This window comes from Marmota marmota, unplaced genomic scaffold, assembly GCF_001458135.2.
Source record: "Marmota marmota marmota unplaced genomic scaffold, marMar, whole genome shotgun sequence".
NCBI lineage: Eukaryota > Metazoa > Chordata > Mammalia > Rodentia > Sciuridae > Marmota > Marmota marmota.
This window is the reverse complement of record NW_026000101.1, coordinates 691,290-712,967: the sequence shown is the minus strand read 5'-3', so window position 1 is coordinate 712,967 and position 21,678 is coordinate 691,290.

The following is a 21,678-nucleotide window of genomic DNA, read 5'->3' as shown; positions in this document are numbered from 1 at the left end:
CTGTATAAATCCTGTTGCTATGGTGTTTTGAGGATGTGTTATAAAGTGCATACATAACTGCTATATTTTCCCAATGCATTTATCCTTATATTATTCTTTAATGTCTTTCTTTGTCTCTAGTAAGATTTCCTGTCTTAAAAAAAGTTTACTTTTATGGTAGTAATATAGCCACTCCAGCTCTCTTTCGGTTACCACTTATGTGGTATATGTTTTCCCATTCTCTCTCTTTTAACCTGTCTATGTCTTTGAATCTAAGTTGTGCCTTTTACAGAGAGCATGCAGTTGGGTTATTATTATTATTATTACTATTCAGTTTGGTAGTCTCTTCCTTCTAGTTGAGGTGATGAGACCATTTATTTTTAATGTAATTATTGATAGGCTGGATTTAAATTTGCCATTCTGTAATTTTTCTACCTTTTTTGTTCTTTTTTTCCTCCACTTGCTTATTTTGTATTAAATAATTATTTTGTGTATAATTTTTTTGAGTAAGCCTATTTTGAGTTCATTTTAGTTATACATAGCATTATGGTTCATTTTGACACAATTATACAAGCTGGAATATAATTTGCTCTAATTCATTTCCCAGTACTTTTCCTTTCCTTTCCTTCCTCCCTTCCCCTGTTCCCTTCCATCTGCTCTACCAATTTTTCTATTTATTTATAATTTTTTCTTTTAAATTAGTGCCTTGTGGATATACATGAAGTTGATATTTACTGTAGTATATTCATGTAAGTACATAGAAAGTTAGGTCAGCCCTATGTATTTCCTAGTTATTTTCTTATTGGTTGCTCTTGGGTTATGATATACATGTAAATGCACCACTATGTATTTCAAATTAATATGAAATTAATTCAGGTAAAATATAAAAATTTTGTACCTATACCATCCTTTGAGCTAATACATACACACAGATATATATATATATATATATATATATATATATATATATATGTATATATATATATATATTTCTTTATGGGAGGAATTTAATTGATAGTTAGATTTCTTTACTAATTATATGCACCACACACATAAACATATGTATATGTGTGTGTATTTATCAGTGTTTGTGTATATATGTGTGTGTGTATATATATATATCATGTATATATGTGTATACACACACACATACACACACTCATATTCACACACACACTCATATATGCATAAATTAATGAATATGTTATAAACCTAATGATATAATGTTAATCTTATATCTTTTAAAAGATGTATATCTTTTTAAAAAGCAAAGAGAATTAAACAGAAGAGAAAGGGAGAGACAGAGAGATACTATTTTATTAACCCACATCTTTACCGTTTCTGTTATCTCTCATTTCTTCCTGAAGATTTAAATTACAACCCAGTATCAATTTCTTTTGGATTGTAAGACTTTATATGGCATCTCATAAGACAGATCTTTTAGCCATGAGTTCTGTCAGCCCTTCTATTTATTTATTATTTATAATCTGGGGCTGTCTTTATTTGGCTTTTGCTTGAAGAGTAACTTTGCTTACTATAGAATTCTTTGTTGACAGGTTTATTTATTTATTTTTACCAGCACATTTAATACGTCCTTCTGGTCTTCATTATTTTAGATGAAAAGTCAAGAGTTAAAGTTACTGTACTTTCTGTGTGTGCTGAATTATTTTTCTTTTGCTGCTTTTAAGATCTTTCTTTGTTTTTGACTTCAACAGTTTGATGGGTCTAGCTGTGGATCTTTTTGTTTCCTTGGTGTTTGGTGAACGGCAGGGATATCTACATTAATGTTTTGATTTTTTTTCCTCAAATTTGGAGTTTGGGCAATTATTTGTTCAAATATTTCCCCCCTCTCTTTTCCCCGTTCATTCTTCTGTCACCGTTGCAGGTACGTTGGTAGCGTGGTCTTGTCCCACAGATCCCTGATGTTTCATTCACTTCTTCTCAAATTTTTCTTTTTGTCCCTCAAAGTGGATTATTTCTATTGATCAATTTTCAAGTTCACTGATTCTTTCTTTTGCCGTCTTGAATCTCCTGTTGAAGTCTAGCTGACTTTCTCTTTTCAGTTGTTCTTTTGACTCCAGAATTTCCATTTGCTTCCTTTCAATGACTTCTTTTTATTGAAATTCTTTGTTAATTCCTTACTGCCATACTTCCCTTTAATTTCTAAACCTTTTTTTTTTTTTTTAGTCCTTTGGACATATTTAATTATCTGCTTTGAAGTCTTTGTCTGCTAAAATAAATACCTGGAAGCACTCAGAGGAAGTAGCTTTTGTTTCTTCTTTTTCTTGAGTCTGGGTCACACTTCCTTCCCTTTGCATGCCTCATTTTTGTTGTTGAAAACATTCCAGTTAATATATGTTCTGTGTGTGGATATGGTTTGGGTGTGTCCCCCAAGGTTCACATGCACTTGGTCCTCTTTGTGGCAATGTGAAGAGATGGTGGGCCCTTTAAGAGGCAGAGCCTATTCAAAGTGATTGAGTCATTGGGGTGGGGTGGAGACCTGCCCTTATAGGGAACTGTGTAGTTCTCATGGGACCTTGGTTAGTGCCTACGGGAGGGCTGTTATAAAAGAGCAAGCCTGGCCCATTCCCAGTTGCTCTGTCTTCCCGTCTCACCATGTGATCTCTCCCTTTCCATATGTTCCTGCTGTGATGTCGTGATGTCATCCACCAGATGGGCCTCACCAGAGCCAAGATGGCACCTGCCATCTTAACTTCCAGAACTGTGAGCTAGATAGAACCTTATTTTTTTTTTATAAAGTACCTAGTCTCTGGTACATCATTTTAGCAATAGAAAATAGATTGATACACACTGTAGCAACTCTGTATTCCCTGAAGGGTATTTTTTTTAATATACATTTGTATGTTTTGTACATTTTTTAGCGTTTCTCTCCCCAGTGATATGCAGCTACTGATATTCTGCCCAGATTTTATGTTTTACTTCTTATTTTTCTTTTAAAGATCTCTTCCTAAGGGTCACCTCTATGTCTGTGTGTTGTCATAGTCGGTCAATGACTGGGCCCAGGTTGTGTTGAAGCATCAGAAGAGAATAGAGCTTCCGTCCTCTGCTGATATCTGTGTGTTGGTAAGGAAATATTCAAAGTTCAGGTCATTTTAATGTCTACCCCAGCATTTTACTTCCTGCTAGGCCCTTTTGGGTATCAGGCACACATGCGTACAGCCAGCACTGTGTCTAAAGCTTGTGTCTTCTCTGGTCTTTACTGCTTATATGTGCTGCTCTAGCCAGAAATATGCTCCATGACCAGAAAGAACCCCGGACCACAGAGCCATTGGGCCTCCCAGCGCACCCACTCCTGCCTCGTCACTTTCACCCATACTACTGGACTTGAGGACCTGCAGCTCCAAACTGGGTAGGCCCCCTGTGATTTCAGCAGCGCAGCTGCCTGACCTCATGACCTGTTCCATCCCTCTGCACCATCTAAGCTGGGTGGGAGGGTTAGAAGCAGTCTCAGGCAAGGACACTACATTTCCCATTGTTCTTACTCAAAGTTCAATCATTTTTCAAACATAAATTCTTCTGGGATCATGGTAGGTCTTTAGTTGATTTCCAGGGGCTCGAGGGGGTTATTTTGTCAAATTTATCCAGTTGCTGTTTGGGAGACTATTTGGTGATCCTCTCACTTGACGGTAGCCAGAAGATAGAAATTTCAGACTATATTTTTAAACTCAGGACAACCTCTCTGCTAAAGACTTTGCAGAGAGAGAACCAGAAAGATGGCTTGAGGGCATCTCAGGAGCTGGCAAGATCTTTCTCTTGTATCATGTAGCTTCCACTGCATTGGCTTAGCACCTGACAATTTACAAGACTTTTCATAAGCATTACTTTATTTGGTACCCAGGACAATATATGTTTTTATTTTTTATTATTCTATTTTTAGAACTGAGACAATTAAATATAAGAGATACCAAAAATGGATATTTATAAATGAGAAAACTTGTGCTTAGAGAGGACATTGGCCAAGAATACACAGAGAGTCAATTCTTGTATCAGAACTGGAACTTGAGGTCTCTGCTTCCCAGATGATGGTCTCTGTGTATCATCCAGCTGGCTGGAAGTGAGTCCTCCCCCATCCCCATCCTCCTCCAATGGGGGAAGAAAAAGCAGAGGTCAAAGGGCAATAGGTCACTGGAGCTTTCAGCCCCTAGAGGGGCTCCTCTTCCCATAACACCAACACAGGTTGTCTAGAAAAATGACTTAAATGTTAAAGCATTTGGATGATGGCAATTGCATACATTCTTTCAATCTAATTATAGCAGGATTAATCTGTGTTTAATAGATGGTTCTTAATAATTTATATTATTATCTTTTATAATATGATTCTGTTTAAAATGTCCATTTGCATTGCTTTTCTCAGGAACTTTCCTTCAATTCCGGGGTTTGGATTGGTGTTTGTGGCAGCCTATTACAACATCCAGTTTTTAGAGAAATAAAGATCAGTTTTCAATGAAAGGAGATGCCCTAAAAAAATTATAGCATTACAATAAGTAGGCACCTTTGCATCACAGTTGCAAAACGAAAAATGAAAATCCTAAACTTCTCTGAGACTCCTCCTGCCTTATACACACAGGCTTTCTGATTCTTCTGGGGGCACATCTCTTGGGTTTGCTCTGGCTTATCTTGACTGGGAAGTCTTGTCTTTGTTTAAATACAAATATCAGGTTCAAAATGGAAAGCGTAGTGGATATGTCCTGATCTTCCCACTAGACTCTATCCTTCTCAACCTTCCTCAGTGCCCACAGACTCCCATTACTGAGGACTCTGCCAACCAGCCCTGGTGCCCTCTGGCTTCTGGTTGATCTGACCAAGGGGAGGTGCCAGCAGGAAATCCGTGCAGGAGGGGGCAGGAGGAGCAGAGGTTCCCCAGCTCTCTCCTTTTCTAGCTGTGGCTTGGCAGTGACGTTCTCTACTAAGACACGGTTTCTGTAGGTGGCCTTCCACTATAGCTACAGTTCTCTCAGGTAGGGACTCTGTTATGGTTTGAATGTGAGGTTTCCTCCAGAATCTCATGTGTGAGACAATGCAAGAAGGTTCAGAGGAGAAATGATTGATTTTTCTTTTTGAGAGAGAGAGAGAGAGAGAGGGAGAGAATTTTTTAATATTTATTTTTTAGTTTTTGGTGGACACAACATCTTTATTTTATTTGTATGTGGTGCTGGGGATCAAACCCAGCACCCCGCACATGCCAGGCGAGCACGCTACCTCTTGAGCAACATCCCCAGCCCTTGTAAGAGTCTTAAACCAATCACTGAGTCTTAAACCAATCAGTGATTAGTCACAGCAGCAAAAAAAAAAAAAACTAAATAAAACAGAAATTGGTACCAGGAGTGGGGTCTTTGCTGTGACTAACTTGACCATGTGGTTCAGAAGGTTTTTGAGCTTTTTAAAATTGATGGGAGGGATTTTGAGATGCTTAGCTGGAAATGCTTTAGATTGTTGTTAGCAGAAATTAATGGCTGATTCTGGTGGGACCTCAGAAGACCAGAATGCCAATAGGATAGTGGTCAGTGAAGACCAGGTTCAAGAGGGTTCAGAAAAGAAGGACTCTCTTGGAATTTGGTGTAGAGGCCATTCCTGTTATGCTCTGGCTGAGAAGTTGTCTGTATCGGCCCATGTTCAAAGACTTTCTGTGAGCCTGATTTTAGAAGCCATGGACTTCTTAATCTGGTGGAAGAAATTTCTAGGCAGCATAACATCCATTCAGATGGTGACATGGATGTTGCTGGTGGCTTTTAGTCAAATTTATTGTCATAATCAAGAGCAGAAAGCAGAGCAGAAAGATTTGAAAAACTTAGACTTGAAAGGTGGGAGTAAAACTGGGCCAAAGGAAGTTGCAGTTGTTAAAGACATTACCATCACTGAAGAAATGCTAAAGACTTTGCAGAGAGAGAACCAGAAAGACGACTTGAGGACATCTCAGGAGTTGGCAAGATCACACTCATCGCAAGCTCAAGGGAGTACAGGTAAAAAGTCTCTTGAGAAGAGACCAGTGGGGCCCCCATTCTGCACAATGGGGCCTAGGAAGTTTTTTCAACATGCTCAGCCACCCAGACACTCAGAGAAGGCTGCAGCCAGGGTCCCTGGAGGCTGGGCTATTGCTCGAGATGGTGGCAGACCTTGGGGTCAACCATGTGGTACTGGTTCTGCAGGAATGCAGGATGCTGGAATTAAGGGTCATGGAGGCTTCCACCAAGATTTCAAAGGAAGGCCTAGGAAGCCAGGCAAAGTGCAGTAGTGTCGCAGTGCCTGTGGGCGTCTCCTGAGAAGTCAAAGTGTGGAGATGTGAGGAGCTACAGTGGAGACCCCGGGATTAAGAAATGCCAGTAACATGGACACGGTCTTAGGAAAGCTGCAGGAATCGAGCAGAGACAAGCCAACAGAAAGGCCACTTGGGCTGCAACCAAGAAGGCCACAGGGGCAGAGCTACACATGCCCTTTGGAGAGAACATTACGATGTCATGTGCCCAAGATTCTGGATGTGGAGCTACAGGACTTGTTTGTCCAGCTGGATTTCCGTCTTGCTTTGGTCCTATCTCTTCTTTCTATGCCCCTAGTTTTGTGACTGGAAACATTTACTCTGTACCTTTATATATTGAATTCTTGTAAATTGCTTTTACTTTTACAGGAGCTCAAAGGTGAGATTGCCTTGAGCCTCAGAGAAGACTTTGGACTTAAACTTTGAGCAATCTCGAAACTGTTGACTATGGGGACTCTTGGAAATGGAAAAACTCTATTTTGCATTGTGAGATGATTGTGAGTTTTGAGGGACCAGGGATGGGATGTTATGGTTTGGATGTGAGGTGTCCCTGCAAAGCTCATGTGTGAGACAATGCAAGAAGGTTCAGAGGAGAAATGATTGGATTCTAAGGGTCAACCCAATCAGTGAATTAGTCCCCTGCTAGAGATCAACTGAGTGGTAACTGAAGTGGTAGGGTGTGGCTGGAGGAGGTGGGAACTGGGGCGTGGCTTTGAGGATATATTTGTATCTGACAAGTGGAGTCTCTCTGTGCTTCCAGATCGTTGTGATGTGAGCCCTCAAATAAACTTACTTCTCTGTAGTTGTTCTGGTCAGATCCTTTGGTCACAGCAGTGAGAAAACCTGACTTTGTCCTGCCCTTTCAGCCAGAGGTGGACATGGCCTTGCCCTCTTGTTAGTCCCTGGGGCTTTACCACCCTCTGTTGCTTCCTCTTGACCATGACCTTGCCTCTGTAAACAGAAGTGTGATAAGCTTCCACCCCTCTCATGCCTTTAGAGAGCTGGGACCTGCACTGAGAAGGAGAGAGGACCAATTAGGGGGTCCTGAGACCTTAGTGAGTGTCCTGGCTCACATGCTACTTTGCCATGTGACTTTTGGTAAATCCTATCTAGTGTGAATTTCGGTAGAGAGAAGTTGGGACAACATCAGAAGCTTTGCCCAGTTTGCCTCCAAAAGAATTGTGAAAAACAACATTAATCACATATTTTCAATGTTTTTCACCATGGTTTTAAATAGTTGTAAGGGTTTTAAATAGTTGTAAGCTGCGTGTTGTAAATATTAATGCTTAAAAATAAAACGGTACAACAAAATAGTTACATCACCTCTTTAAATATATCCGATGGTTCTTCGATATCACAGTGATTTTATACCCACCATCGACCTTTAAAAATAGATGAACAAACTCCTCTTTAACAGAACTTTTACGATGCTCTTTTTTGTCCTTTAAATCATTTTTTCCATTCCATTTCTCCCACAGAATTTTATAGGAACATAATATATTTTTCTGCTCCTGAGTCTCAAGTGGATCATCTTGGCACAGTATCTAAATCAAAAATTGGGTTTATAGATGGCAATTTAAAAGTTTTTATATTTCCTGGGATCATAAGGCTCTAATAGGTAAGCATTTTTTTATGGAGTCATCGACACAATTAATTTTAGGATACAGTGCATCAAAATTTTGGTCATCCTTAAGCAGAAAAAGTGAAATTCATGGAAATTCACCTTTCAGTGAGAAGGATGGTGGATCATGGGGACTGGATTAAAAGAACCTCTGCTCCCTGGACTCAGGCCTTTTCCGCTGCAAGAAGTTCCCTTTGGTCAGATCTGGGATGGATGAGGATGCGCCTTCAGTGCTGAGTGTGAGAGGGCGGCTGGGAGAGAGAACCGGGTCTGTTTCCTCCCCGGGAGTTCTCAGAAAGCACTGTTTCAGGAAATCATTTGGAACTTAAGAGCCTAGAAATCGATTCTCTTTCTCTCTTTTTTGCAGTACTGGAGATTGAACCCAGGGGCTTTCTACCCAAGTTCTTTTGTAAAGTTTTGAGACAGGACCTTGCTAAGTTGCTGAGGCTGGCCTCAAACTTTCGATCCTCCTGCCTCAGCCCCCTGATTCACTGGGATTACAGGTATATGCCACTGTGCCCAGCTAGAAATGGATTCTCTGAAGCTCTCTGTGCTAGTCACTCCTTGGAACTTGCATCAGCTGTTGAATGTGCCCCCTAATTTGATGGCCACTAGGCTTGGTGGTATCTGAGGGGCACCCCGAATGGGAGTTTTCTCAGAGTCAGACTAAGAAGGCTGATTTTGGAGCCAGATCCACATGCTGTGTGACTAGGACAATTTCCATCCCTGAGACTTGGTGTGCTCTTGTGGAAGATGGAGATATGTATGACCACCTTTGGGAGAGTCTTGAAGAATTAATTGATATAATATGTGTGAAGCACCCAGTATATGATTAAAAAAAAAAGGATTCCAAGGGTTCCTTCCAACTCTGATGCCCTCCAAGAAGGGAGCCAAGACCCCTCCATCCCCTTGCACCCCCCACACCAGTAACCTGTTTTCCTCCATCAATTCCCCACTTTAAGGCAATGAGTTTCCATTCTAGCTGTCTTGATAACCCAGCAATGAAAAGTAGGGTGCTCCAGGCTCTCCAACTCACTTTTTGGTGTTGTTTTGGTAAGCTTTACGTCTACTGAGGCTTTTTTTTTTTTTTTTTTGCTTAAAAAAATAATCAGTCAATATTTATCCACAGCCCTTGGTCCTTACCACCTCCGGCAAGTGGCTATTTCCAGTGACTCTCATGGTAGAAGATATGGGCCATGGATCTGCATCTTTGGGGACCAGTTTGGCTGTGTTCCTAATGTCCCCCCATTTCTCAGAGAAAGAATTCCAATCAGGCTACGCGCAGGGTGTGTGAGCCCAGAAAATGACAGCCCCTGCTTTCCAGGAATCCGAATGGAGTACGTATTCACTTGTGCCCTCCCGGAAACACTGGGGCTGCCTGGGGCCAGTTTTGAACCAGGCAATCCAATATCTGAGCTCTCCCTGGCAGAAACAAAATGAGACATTGATATGCTAAGAAGTTGCTAACCCAGTCAGTCCTGCTGTTGGCCGCTCTGATGTGACTTTTGTGCTAACGTTATTGCTCAGACACCAGGCCTGCTCAATGACTCCGCTGCTGACTGTCACTTTGCCACCAGAATGCGGGCCTTCCCAGCACATTGGCAGGCTGGGCTCCAGATTCTCAGTTTATTTCCCACTGTTTGCAGAGGAATGCTGCTATTTTCTTTTTATAAAGAACCACTTGTGCAGATTGCCTCTTTTTTGGTTTCTTTCCTTGTGGTGTCTCAGAGCACAGCTTCTATCTTATGGCTCTTGGACACATTTATCTAAATGATTTTTTTTTTTTAATTTTGAGATTTAAAATTTTTCTGATTTTTTTTTTTTTTGAGAAGGATGGAAGTTTGGGATGAGCGTGGTAGACAGACTGTACTCCTGACCCCAACTCTTTATCCCCTCTTCCCGTATCCATTTCTTGTACCATGCGCCTGTGCAGTATCTTCTCAGTTTGACTTTGGGTGCATCCATGTGGCTTGTTTGGATAAATGGGATGCTCGCAAATGTGATTTACACCAAAGCTGGCAGAGGACTTGCACAATTGGGCTCCTCTGCTTCTGTTCCTTTGCTATTGCCAAGTGAATGTGGCTAGGCTAGCGTGCCAGAAAAGGAGAGACACAGGCACCAGAACCACTTGTCCTGGCCAACAGAGATCAGCTAAGAACCAGCCAACCCCAGACATATGACCCTGCCCAGCCAAGACCAGAAACACCTTTCAACCTACCTGCAGACTCATGAGTAAAATTCATGCTTATTGATTGAAGCCACTGCCATTTGGGGATGTTTGTTACACAGCATTGTTGTGTAATAGACAGTTGGTAGGATATGCATAGTGGCAGCCCAGGAGCAGCATCTAAGGGACACTGAGTCCACGTGCAGTACCTTCTTCTGTGGGCTCTGACAGTAGGGATAATTATAAAAAGGAGAGAACCTTTAAAGGGAGATTCAAATGCTTCCGCCACAGAAGGTAAGGGACCACATGAATGATGTTCAAGGTAGCTAAGTAACACAATGACAGGATCCAGGGTCAGATTCCTGGGTTGAAAACCTAGATCCATTCATAAGCTCTGCATCTGTGGGGAAGGGGCCTTACCTCCTTGTTCCTCAGTTTCTTCACTTGTAAAATAAAGAGAATAATAAATAAAAACACCCACCTCATAAAAATGTTTCTAAGGATTGACTGTTTAAGAAAAATCTTTTAACATTTTTAATTGACAAGTAAGAATTACATATATTTATGTTGTGTGACATGACATTTTAAAATACAGATACATTGTGAAGTGACTAAGTCAAGCTCATTAATATCTGAATCACCTCACATATTCACATTTCTTTTTTCCCCCTGGTGAGAACACTTAAAAATCTACTTTCTTGGTGATTTCCAGGTGTACAGTACATTGTTATTAACTATAGTCACTATGTTGTACAATAGAGCCCTTAACCTTACTCCTCCTAATTGGAAATGTGTACTCTTTCCCCGTTGTCTCCCCAGTTCCCTCACCCCAACCTCTGAAAATCCCCACTCTGTTCTCTACTACTATGAGTTCCCTTTTTTGCAGATTCCACATATACATATGATCAGGCAGTGTTTGTCTTTCTTTGCCTGGCTCATTTCCCCCAGCACAGTGTCCTCCGGGTTCATCACCATGTTGTCATCAATGACAGGATGTCCTTTTTAAGAGCTGAATTGTATTCCACTGTAGATAAACGCCACATTTTCTTTATCCATGCATCTGTTGATAGACACCCGTGTTGGACCCATGACTTGGCTATTTCAGACAATGCTGCAGTGAACATGGGAATGCAGATATCTTTTTGAGATACCGACTTTCTTTCATCGGGTTACATGCCCAGTAGTGGGATTACTGGATCATATAGCAGTTCTAGTCTTTTATTTCATTTCATTTATTTTTTGCAGTACTGAGGATCAAGCCCAGGGCTTCGTATATGCTCAGCAAGTGTCTATCACTGAGCTACTTCTCAGGCTCTTGATTTTATTTTAAGACAGGGTCTTGCTAAGTTGCCTAGGCTGGCCTCAAACTCACAGTTCTCCTGCCTCAACCCCCAGAGTAGCTGGAATCACAGGCATTTGCCTCCATGACCAGCTATTTTTAATTTTTTGAGAAGTCTCCATGCTGGTTTCCGAAACGACTGTACTAATTTACATCCCCATAAAGAAGAGTGCGCCAGGGCTCTCTTTCCTCCACATCCTTGTCAGTGCTGGCCATCTTGTGAGTTTTTGACAATAGCTAATCTAACAGATTGCATCTCCCCGATGATTAGTGACCTGGAGCACCCTGGCATACACCTGCTGGCAGCTTACATGTTTTCTTTAAAGAAATGTCTATTCAGGCCCTTTGCCCATTTTTAAATTAGGCTATTTGTTTTCTTGCTGTTCAGATGTTTGAGTTCCTTATATATTTGGAACGTTAACCCTTACCCAGTTACGGTTGGTAAGTACTTCCTCCCATCCTGCAGATCTCTCTTCACTCTTTTGGTTGCTTTCTTTGCTATGCCGAAGTTTGTTCACCTGATACGATCCCATTGGTCTAGTTTTTGCTCTCGTTACCTGTGCTTTCAGACATATCCAAAAAAAAAAAAAAATCATGTCCATGACCAATATCATGGGGCTTCCTCCTGGGTTTTCTTCTAGTAGTTCTACAGTGTTAGGTCTGCATTTAATTGTTTAATTCATTTTGAGTTGGTTTTTGAACTTGAGACAGTTGTCATTGTCCTGCATGTGGGTATCCAGTGTTCCCAGTACCATTTATTAATGAGGCTATCTTTTTTCCCATTGAATGTCCATGGTATCTTTGTCCAAAAAAAAAAACTGATCTTAATGCACTTAGAATATGCAAGCAATAGGTAAGTATTTGTTAAATAAATAAAATGTGACCTCATCTACATGAGAGGGACATCTGATCATCTATAAGCACGGCTGGCAGGGCCTGGGGACATCTGAGTTATTTTATTTGACCTTCGGTAGGAAGGACACATTTTTACCATAGAAGAGCTCTTTCCCCCTTCATAGAGTAAAACATTACCTTCTGAAGAAACTTACCAAAAGTCTGGGTAAGAATGTTTTCCTTTGGGAAACTCACTCCATTGTACAAACATCCTGCACTCAGTTAATTCGTCTTAATAGGCCAGGCCATGGGCAGGGGCCATGATGCTATCTGTTGATCCAGAAGGATTTCCATTCCAAATGACTGAAATGCAAGCTATGGTACATAGAGAGGAAATCCTCAAGTACTTGAGAAACTCAGCTGGAATGTTTCTTTTGTGGAAGACTCTTCAAACTCATGCTTTTGCTATATATACATATTTTTCATTTTTATTTTATTTTTGTAAATAATACATACAGGTCAGTTACTTGTGGGCCTGCTACAGCAGGGGAGACTAACGGAAGGAGTGGTGCATAAGTGTGTGTCGGTGTGTGAGTGAGTTTACACACACGTGTGTGCACAGAGGGAGTCAGTGAGCCGGTGTGGTGTGGGCAAGAACTAAACCTCATCCTCTTGACGAGTCCCCCAACCACCCCTTTCTTCCTCCATCCCTCCTCTTCTCCTCCATGATAGACTAGGGCCTTCATCGGAGCCTTTCAGGAGAATGTAGAAGTTAAAAAGATTTGAAGTGTGTAAAACTGAAAGTATAAAATCCTTCTCCATCCACCCGAATCATGGGAAGTGGATTGGCCCTTGTCTAGAATTTAATCAGGTTCTTATGAGCAATAGCACTGAAGGTTGGACAGGAGATCTACGTTGCTCAGAAATCAACTGTTGGTGGGCAGCCCGGGACAAGACCACACCCTCGGCCTAGAGTTCACTGCAAACTGCCTGCAGCGTGCTCCTGAGGAGCAAGAGGATCAGAGGACCCAGCAGCGACATTAGCTATTGGGGTTCACTTCTATCTCGGACCATGGAAAAGCCATATTTGATGTGCAGTTTTAAAGCAAGACCTCTGTTCCATTCTTTATGGATGGGTCAAAAACTAACCCAAATATAGAGGCTTTAAACAACAATCATTTTCTATCATCAGGACAGTTTCTTCCCATCTTCTGGCTCTGCTGGTCTGTGTATTCAGATGGTACCTTTAGCTCTCCTAGACTTTATATCTTCCCAATAATCTCAATGGAAAAAAAAAACAAAACCTTCCATTCAAACTCTTGAATCTGAGTCTCATTGGCTTGGCCTATCATGTGACCCTCGGACCAATCTGGGGCTAAGGGGATGGTGTCCACTGCCTGGCCAAGCCTGGTGACTTGCTGAAGGCAGTCTGTTGGAACAGCTCCATTTAGAACACAAAGGCTGAGCAGGGCAAGGGGCCCATCCTTCAAGAAAAATCAAGATGGCATCACCAAAGTGAGGGGAAATGAACAACAGATACTGTTCTTAGCCCTCCTTCCCACTAAACTAAAGGAAGGCAGCCTTTGAGATGGAAGAGGAAAATAAGCTCTTAGAACACAACTCCCAGTGCTAGGCCTGAACAATACTGTCATTTGCTTATCGTGACAGTTCTATGAAGTCAGTGACATTGGTTGTCTCTTTGCCCTTTGACAGATGCAGAAACCGCAGCAGATTGGCAGAGGAGGAGGGCATGTGTGTATCAGTTATCTATTACCACATGAATGCTGTGTAACAAACCACTCCAAAACTCAATACCATAAAGCAAGGGGCATTTATGTAGTTTACAAATATATGGGCTGGGAATTAACCTAGATGGTCCTTTGAGATTAAATCCCCAGCCCACAGACACTAATGCAATCAATTTTCTACAGAACAAAAGGAGAGTTTAACTTCCCTTGATCCTTTGAGTTTGCTAAATATAGATGTATGGATTTTGTTTCTCAATAGACTCTGGATAAAATTCAGGAAGGATTAATCATCTTTCTTCCTTTATTAAGGCAGCTTTTAAAAATGTTTCTTTAGCAGCTGTGGAAAACATGGTGGTTCATCAGAAAATTAAAAATAGAACTACTATAGGATCCAACAACTCCATCCTGGTTATGTACCCACAAGAGCTGAAGAAATACCTGTGTTCAAATGTTCATAACAGCATTTCCCACGAGAGTTAAAGGGTGGAAACAACCCAGTATCCATCACTGGCTGAATGGCTAAACAACATGTGGTATATACACCTACTGGAATAGTATTCTTAAAAATAAATAAAATTCTGGTACATGCTACAACATGGATAAAACTTAAAGATATTATGTTAGTAAAAAAATAAAGCTTTAAAAATATTTTAAATATAAGCGGGGCACGGTGGTGCATGCCTATAATTCCAGCGGCTTGGGAGGCTGACGCAGGAGGATTGCAAGTTCAAAGCCAGCCTCAGCAAAAGTGAGGCACTAAGCAACTCAGTGAGACCCTGTCTCTGAATAAAATACAAAATAGGGCTGGGGATGTGGTTCAGTGGTCGAGTGTCCCTGAGTTCAATCCTGGTACCCGCTTCCCCCAAAAAGCCAGACAAAAAGGACAAATATTTCATGATTCCATTTATATGTGTTGTCTAGAGAAGTCAACTGCATTGAGACAGAAAGTAGAACAGCGGTGGCTGGGGGCTGGCAGGAGGTGATGGGGAGTGAGAGCTCAGTGAGCACAGAACTTCAGTTTGAGACGATGAAAATCTTGTGATGAATAGTGATGCTGCTACATAGCAGCCCAGATGCACTGAAGCATAGGCCCAAAGTGGTAAATCTTAGGTTTTGTGTATTTCACCACAATTGAAAAAATGTGAGTTCCCTTATTTGATGCTAATAGTGAAGGCTTTGGTTGATCCACCAAACAGCTAAGGTACTTTCGCTGCCTAACTCAATCTATGCAACCACTTTGCTGGCCATATAGAAATCAGTAGCTTGGCCCGTGTCCTCGAGGACCTCATGGTTAAGTTGGGGAGATGACGGATAAAGTAGTGATGATAGCAAGGCCTGGGGAGCTATATATCACCAGTAACACAGGACAAGATGACATCCACACCAGGAGGGCCTGTGACTATGGTGGAACTTGAGAGGAGGGGCCTGTTGAAAACCCAGATGTCCAGGCCCACCTGGATCAGACTCTTGGGAGTGCGCAGAGGCTAGAAAACAGGTACATATCCAAAGCTCCCAGGTGATTGAGATGCCCATGTAGGTTTAAAGACTCCCTCTAGACCACACATGCTACAAAATTAATTTTAGGGAGGAAAAAAAACCATTTGAAGAATTACATCTTATTGATAACACTGAAAATGGCAAAAACAGAAAATATATATTTTTTTTTACTTGGCAGAAATAAGCAATAGAAAATAAAACTGACAGACTGGTCTTGCACACAGTAAATAATGTCATCGACCAAAAATTGATGGATGGAATTTTGTTTCTCAATAGACTCTGGATAAAATTCAGAAAAATTTGTCTAGGAAAATTGGACCTGGTAGAAATAATGACAACAAAAAACAACTAATGTTGTTAGAAAAAAAAATAACAAACAGCAAATCTTGATACAGACAAGTCATTAATCGATGAATCAATTCTTTTTTTGGTCAAAATGCAATGAAAAGAGTCTATTCTGATGAAAATAATTTCAATGTAGGCCTCTAGCTTTTTCAAACTTTTCAGATAGTTTGCTTTTCTTTTCATTTTAAAATAATTTATGATAGAAAAGTTGCAAGAACTTTTGCATTTCCTTTATTCAAACTCCCAATTGTTAATATGCAGTCACATATTGTTGCTATATCAAATATATATATGTGAAAAAGACAGATATGTATATATAGCATATAGGCACACATACATACATAATGAATATTCCTATGCATATGTGTGTGTGCACGCTTTTTCCCTGAACCAGGTATCATGCTTTTACATCAAAAATGTGTACTTGAAGGGCTGTAGCTCAGTGGCAGAGCGCTTGCCTAGCATGCGTGAGGCACTGGGTTTGATCCTCAGCACCACATAAAAATAAACAAAATAAAGGCATTCTGTCCATCTACAACTATAAAAAAATAAAAAATAAAAAAGATTTGTTTTTTTGAAAAAGTGTACTTTCTAAGGGCAAGAACATCACCATACACAGCCTCAAATCCAAAATTTGACACAAATAAATACTATTATCCATTATCAAATGTAATCAAATACTCAAAAATGTTCTTTATATCATTTCCACCCACCCTGATCCAGAGTCTAAAAACAAATTAAAAAAAAAAATGATCCAAAATCGCGTTAGGGCCCAGGACTGTTTAATGACCTGTTCATCTATTTAGTCCTCTGCTGTGGAAGGGTGAGACATTTGACAATTTTTGAAGAACATAGGCCAACCGTTGTATGGTGTGTCTCTTGATCTGGGTTTTCTGGTGCGCCCTCGTGCTCAGATTTGGATTATGCATTTGGGGCAGGAATTCCACTTAAGCGCTGTCGGTTCTTTTTGGTGCATCTGTCAGGAGACACATGTTGTCACTTAAAAGACACGTGTCACCTTCCCTTTCTGTGCCTGCTCTCCTTGTCTGCTAATGGACAGGACGAAGGAGCAGAGCTGAGTGGTGTCATGGCTCAGATGTCATTTCAAACATGCTCCGGCCACTGGGTAGTTTTGCAGGTAAAGGCCACTGAGATCATTGTCCTGATCAGTACCACCATTGCTAACATAGAGCATGCCAACTGTGCGCTGGCATTCACCATTTATTCTAACCCTCATAGAAAACCTGAATGTAAACGTTATTATCCCCACTTAACAGGCAAGGAAACGGAGGCTCACGGACAGTGGTATGATATGCTCAGGCTCATGCAGCTGGAAAGGGCCGAGCTGGGGTTTGAGCCAGTTGGATTTGAGCAGAGCCTGAATCGCATCCCATGCCATACTGTCAGCTAATCCACTCACGTGTGTCCCAAAGCAGAGAGAGTAGACTGAAGCCTCTTTGGGGGGCCTGCAGATGACGTGGGAGAAATCATCCTGGAGCAGCCCCTGCCATCTTCATGGCTCTTCCTTCTTCCCCAGGTCCTGGGCCCACCTCTGGTCTCAGCAGAACTAGAATCAGGGTAACTGCCATAGTGAGGGAACGGCTGCTGGACATGGGCAGCTGCCCTCAGAGCTGACTTCGTTCGTTCCCTTTGTGGCTGGCTATCCCTGCTCACGGAGGTGACGCCACCCCACCCTACCTGGGACCCAGATTTCTTTAGGTATGTGAAAGTGGAGACGGCTGGGAATACACTGTGCACAGTGCATAACATGAATTGAGCCTTATGTAAGGGTGGGCACCTTCTTTTTCCCAGATAAGAAAACTGAGGCAAAATCTGGTGACTGTTGGGGGAGTGACCTACACAGGTCCAACTGCAGATCCTAGAGGAGATTGTCCCCAGGATGCTGGACGTTGGTTGGGCTTCACAGGATAGCAGCCTGCGTGGGAAGGGGGTCCTTGAAACACACCATGCCTTTTAGACAGGCCTGTGTGGCTGAGCCCCGGGCAGCTGCTCAGAGCAGGCTTCATTCTGGTGCCTGGTCTGGACTCCAGCTCGACTGCCCCTTCTGTCTGCAGGTCTCCGGCCTGGCTTCCTCCTTCCTTCTGACGTGTCCTCCTGGGCTCACTTTCCTGAGAGACCTCCCAGGCCTCAGGTCCCTGCCTCTCCACAGATTTCCCCATGATTGGCAGGGATTCTCCCCTCTTGGGGAAACAAATTGCTTTGGTTGATCTGGCCCCTTCCCAGTGTCTCCCTTTGTGAAATAGGGAAGGAGAGGGAGGGAAAGAAAGAAATTCTTGAGCAAAAATGATGTGACGAATCGATTGATTTTTATTACGATCACTAGAAAGTTTCATGGAGGCAGCTGGGACCCCGGGGCGGGGTGGGGGGGGGGGAGGACACTGCGGGGAGGCAGTTGGGCTGCCACTTACTGGTTTGGCCCAGGGCCTTAAGCCTCAAATTTCTCGCCCTTAAAATGGGGGTGAGTGTACCTCCTCTGTTCGCCTTATAGAGGTGAGAAAATCCTGCTACGGAATCTCTTAGGATTGACAGGATTGTGTGAAGTTTGGGGGGCCCTGGTTTCCTTGGCAGGGCTGTTGAAAAAGAGCACTTCTCTCATTTTTTTTTTAGTCTAAAAAATAAAAACCTCTTAGCTCACAGAAGACACTGTGTTGCAAAGTCCCAGCTTTCAATCTGTCCCACACCACGAAGCCTCCCGTTTCACTTTAAGCCCATCTTTTCTAACAAAGTGCACCGCCAGGTTTTAGCCAAGACCCCAGGTGTGGCCTCTTTGGGGGCAACTCAGTCTCCCAACCCACCTGCCTGTGACACAGGCTTGACATCTGCTCCTCACCCTGAGGACATCAGCGTCCTCAACCCTGGTTTCCCCTGGTGATGCCAGATTTGAAGTGGGTCTGTGTGTCAGGCTCTGGCACCTTCCGTCCCTGACCCTAATGAGTGCCCATAGAGGTCTGCCCAGCCACCACACCCTTCCCTCCCCTCGGCAGTGCCTCTCAGGATCTACCCCCTGACTTAATAAAATACCATCTTTCTTGTTTCTTTTCTTGTTTAGTTTAGTGTGATTTTATTTCCACTGACTACAACTGGGAGAGCTGATGAGACTGGCAGATTTTAGGTTCAGAGATGAAGCCAGGAGGCCAGGATCACACAGCTCGTGAGAGGCAGCGTTCTGCTGGCTGACAGGTGTGGAGTGCTCTCTCTGTGCGAGACACTTTCTAGAGACTTAGCACGCGGTCCTCACTTAATCTTCAGTGCACCCCTGTGAGGCAGGAAGTGCCGTCAACACCATTTCACAGACGAGGAAGTGGAGGTGAGGAGAAGCTGTCACTTGAATCACAGAGGGAGACCAGAGCCACGGCTGAACCCTCGTTTGACTCCACAGGCTGGGTTCTCAAAAATGATGCTGTGTAGGTGCTGGGGGTAGCGGGCTGGGTGTGGAAGGCTCTGAAGTTTCCAGAATTTGACAAACCCAGGTATGCCAAATCGAACCACAGACCCTCAAAAGTTAGAAGAGACTCTGGAGGACCCTACTGGACTACCGATGGAACAGTGTGAGTTTCGGCCTTCCAGTGGTCATTGGGCCAAGGCTGAAGCCTGTTCCGTCACTGAGCAGGCATAGCCCACGGCAATGGGACTTGCAGAAAGCACTTGCAATGATCCAGAAAGCCATGGCTGAGAAGGACCATCCGATTTTACTGGCCTGATGTGACTGGAGACAGGCTGCAGATCATTCCAGGTTAGGGGCCTTTTGAGAAACCCTTTTGAGGACTGAACCCTCTCGAGAAACTGGTGAAAATCAGAGATGTTCTCCCCCAAATGCACAGGTAGACGCTAATTTGCTGAAGGGTGTTTATGGGCTATCAAATCTATCCAAAGACCTTGTCTAAGAATCCCTGCTGTACAGAGACCCTGCCGTCTCTCTAAGTCTTGCAGGGTGTTATTCTTCTTGGACTCTTCGCTGACCCCCTGGGTGGGTGGACTCCTTCCTCTTCCTCCCTCAGCTGTACTGTTTTCTGTGGCTGGTGTATTGCAGTGGTTTACAGAGGGTAGTCCTCGAACCAGCAGCATCACCAGGGAATTTGTCAGACATCCAGATTCTAGGTCCCTAACCCAGACCAAACAAATTAGAAACTGCTGGGTGGGACCAGCAGATCCTCCTGGTCATCCGTGGATGGCTCAGGTTTAGAAGGGCTACTGCATGCTGCTGTGTTCTTTACAGTGTGTCCGCCCTACTGGATACCACACTCTGGCACATACTAAGTGCTCAAAGAATATTTATTGCGTTAAGTTTTCCTGACTCCCAGGGTGGGATTTTTTTCCCTTGGTACCCTCTCTACAGCTCTTGGCCATGGTGACTGAGGCACTGTGTGTTATTTTGGGTCCAGTTCCTCTCTACTCCTAAGTTTCAGGCTTGGCTTAGGCAGAAGAAGGAGCCTGCCCTGATGGAATCAGGACATCTCCCCAGGCATCAAGGCCCCCAGCCCTGGTGGATGAGAGGCAGGCAGGGAGGGGCTATCTGGCAGCACTTAGGCCCAGGGCTCCTGGGCGCCCAACTCTGCCACACTCCTCAGGCTGCCTGCGCCCCTCAACGCCTAATCCACACTAGGCTTGGCAGAGGCTGCCGCATCTCTGCCAGGGACATGCTTGCCAGGCTGGTGGGAAGAGAAACGGCCACTTTTTATTTTTGACGAATCTCCAACTTTTGGGGGGGGGGCGGTTTGGGGGAAGTGGTTAGACGATTCTTCTCAACTGCTTGTGTGTGTGTGTGTGTGTGTTTGTGTGTGGGGGGGGCGCTGGTGTTTGTTGGCAGGGGTGTGAGAGTTGTGTTTCTTAATTCCGTTCCTCCCAAGTTGGGCCCAATTCCCACACATGAATTCTTCTGGGAGAGGGGTACTTACCAAACAATAACCTTGGGGAGCGGAGTTGTAGGGGAAACAGTTCTGTAACCCTTCCTGTCTCATACTGATCTAGTTGTTTACACATGAAAAAAGAACATTTGATTTTTTTTTTTTTAAGGTGGGGGATAGAGAAAAGACACCTGTTTACTCTTAGTTTCTGATGTTTTTATTTTTAAAAAGTATGCTTATTGTTTCCTCTTGAGGAAGGGTAAAGACAGAATTTTGGTTGATTCCTTGTCTCCTAGATGAGCAATTCCTCCACTTTCTTCCTAAAATTCAATGAGTTGTGCGAGGTGTAGGAAGGATCCAGTAACCCTGGTCTCTACCTAAGGCAGGCCCTTCACAATTTACATTTTTTAAAAATCTGATTTTGCGGGGAAGGAGAAGAAGAGGACAGAAAAACAGAAAATCTCTTTAAGCCTCCCTAAATCATTAGGAGGCAGTTTCACCAATTAAAAAAAAAAAAATCTGATTTTTTCGGATGTCGCAAAGATAGGTCCTCCTTCACCTAAAAGGTTGACATAGAAGCACTTTTCCAAGTTTTTCTCTTCTATACCAATGGGATGGGGAATATTGGGGAAGGGGCTCCCCCTTCTCCACCTTCGACCCCCTCTCGTCTTACAATAGGGCCAGTTTTTTAAACTTCAAAAAAATATATGATTTAAAAAAATCTGGCAGGGGTAGGTAGAACTAGTTGGTTCACGGGCATTTCACATGAAAGCAACGCCTGGATTTTTATTCTTAAAGTCATCCTGATTGGGGGGCTAGAGAGCGGGCCCTGCACCCCTCTTATCTCAACCTGGGGCACTTCTGCAAACTTTTATTCCCGTCCCCGAGGTTCCTGGCCGGGGCGGCGGGGCCTGGGAATATTCCCAGCGAGCCCCCAGCCCTGCAGCAGGCCCGCTCTGGAAACTTTTATTTTAAAAGCCCATCTGATTTTGGGGGGTGGGGTGGGGTG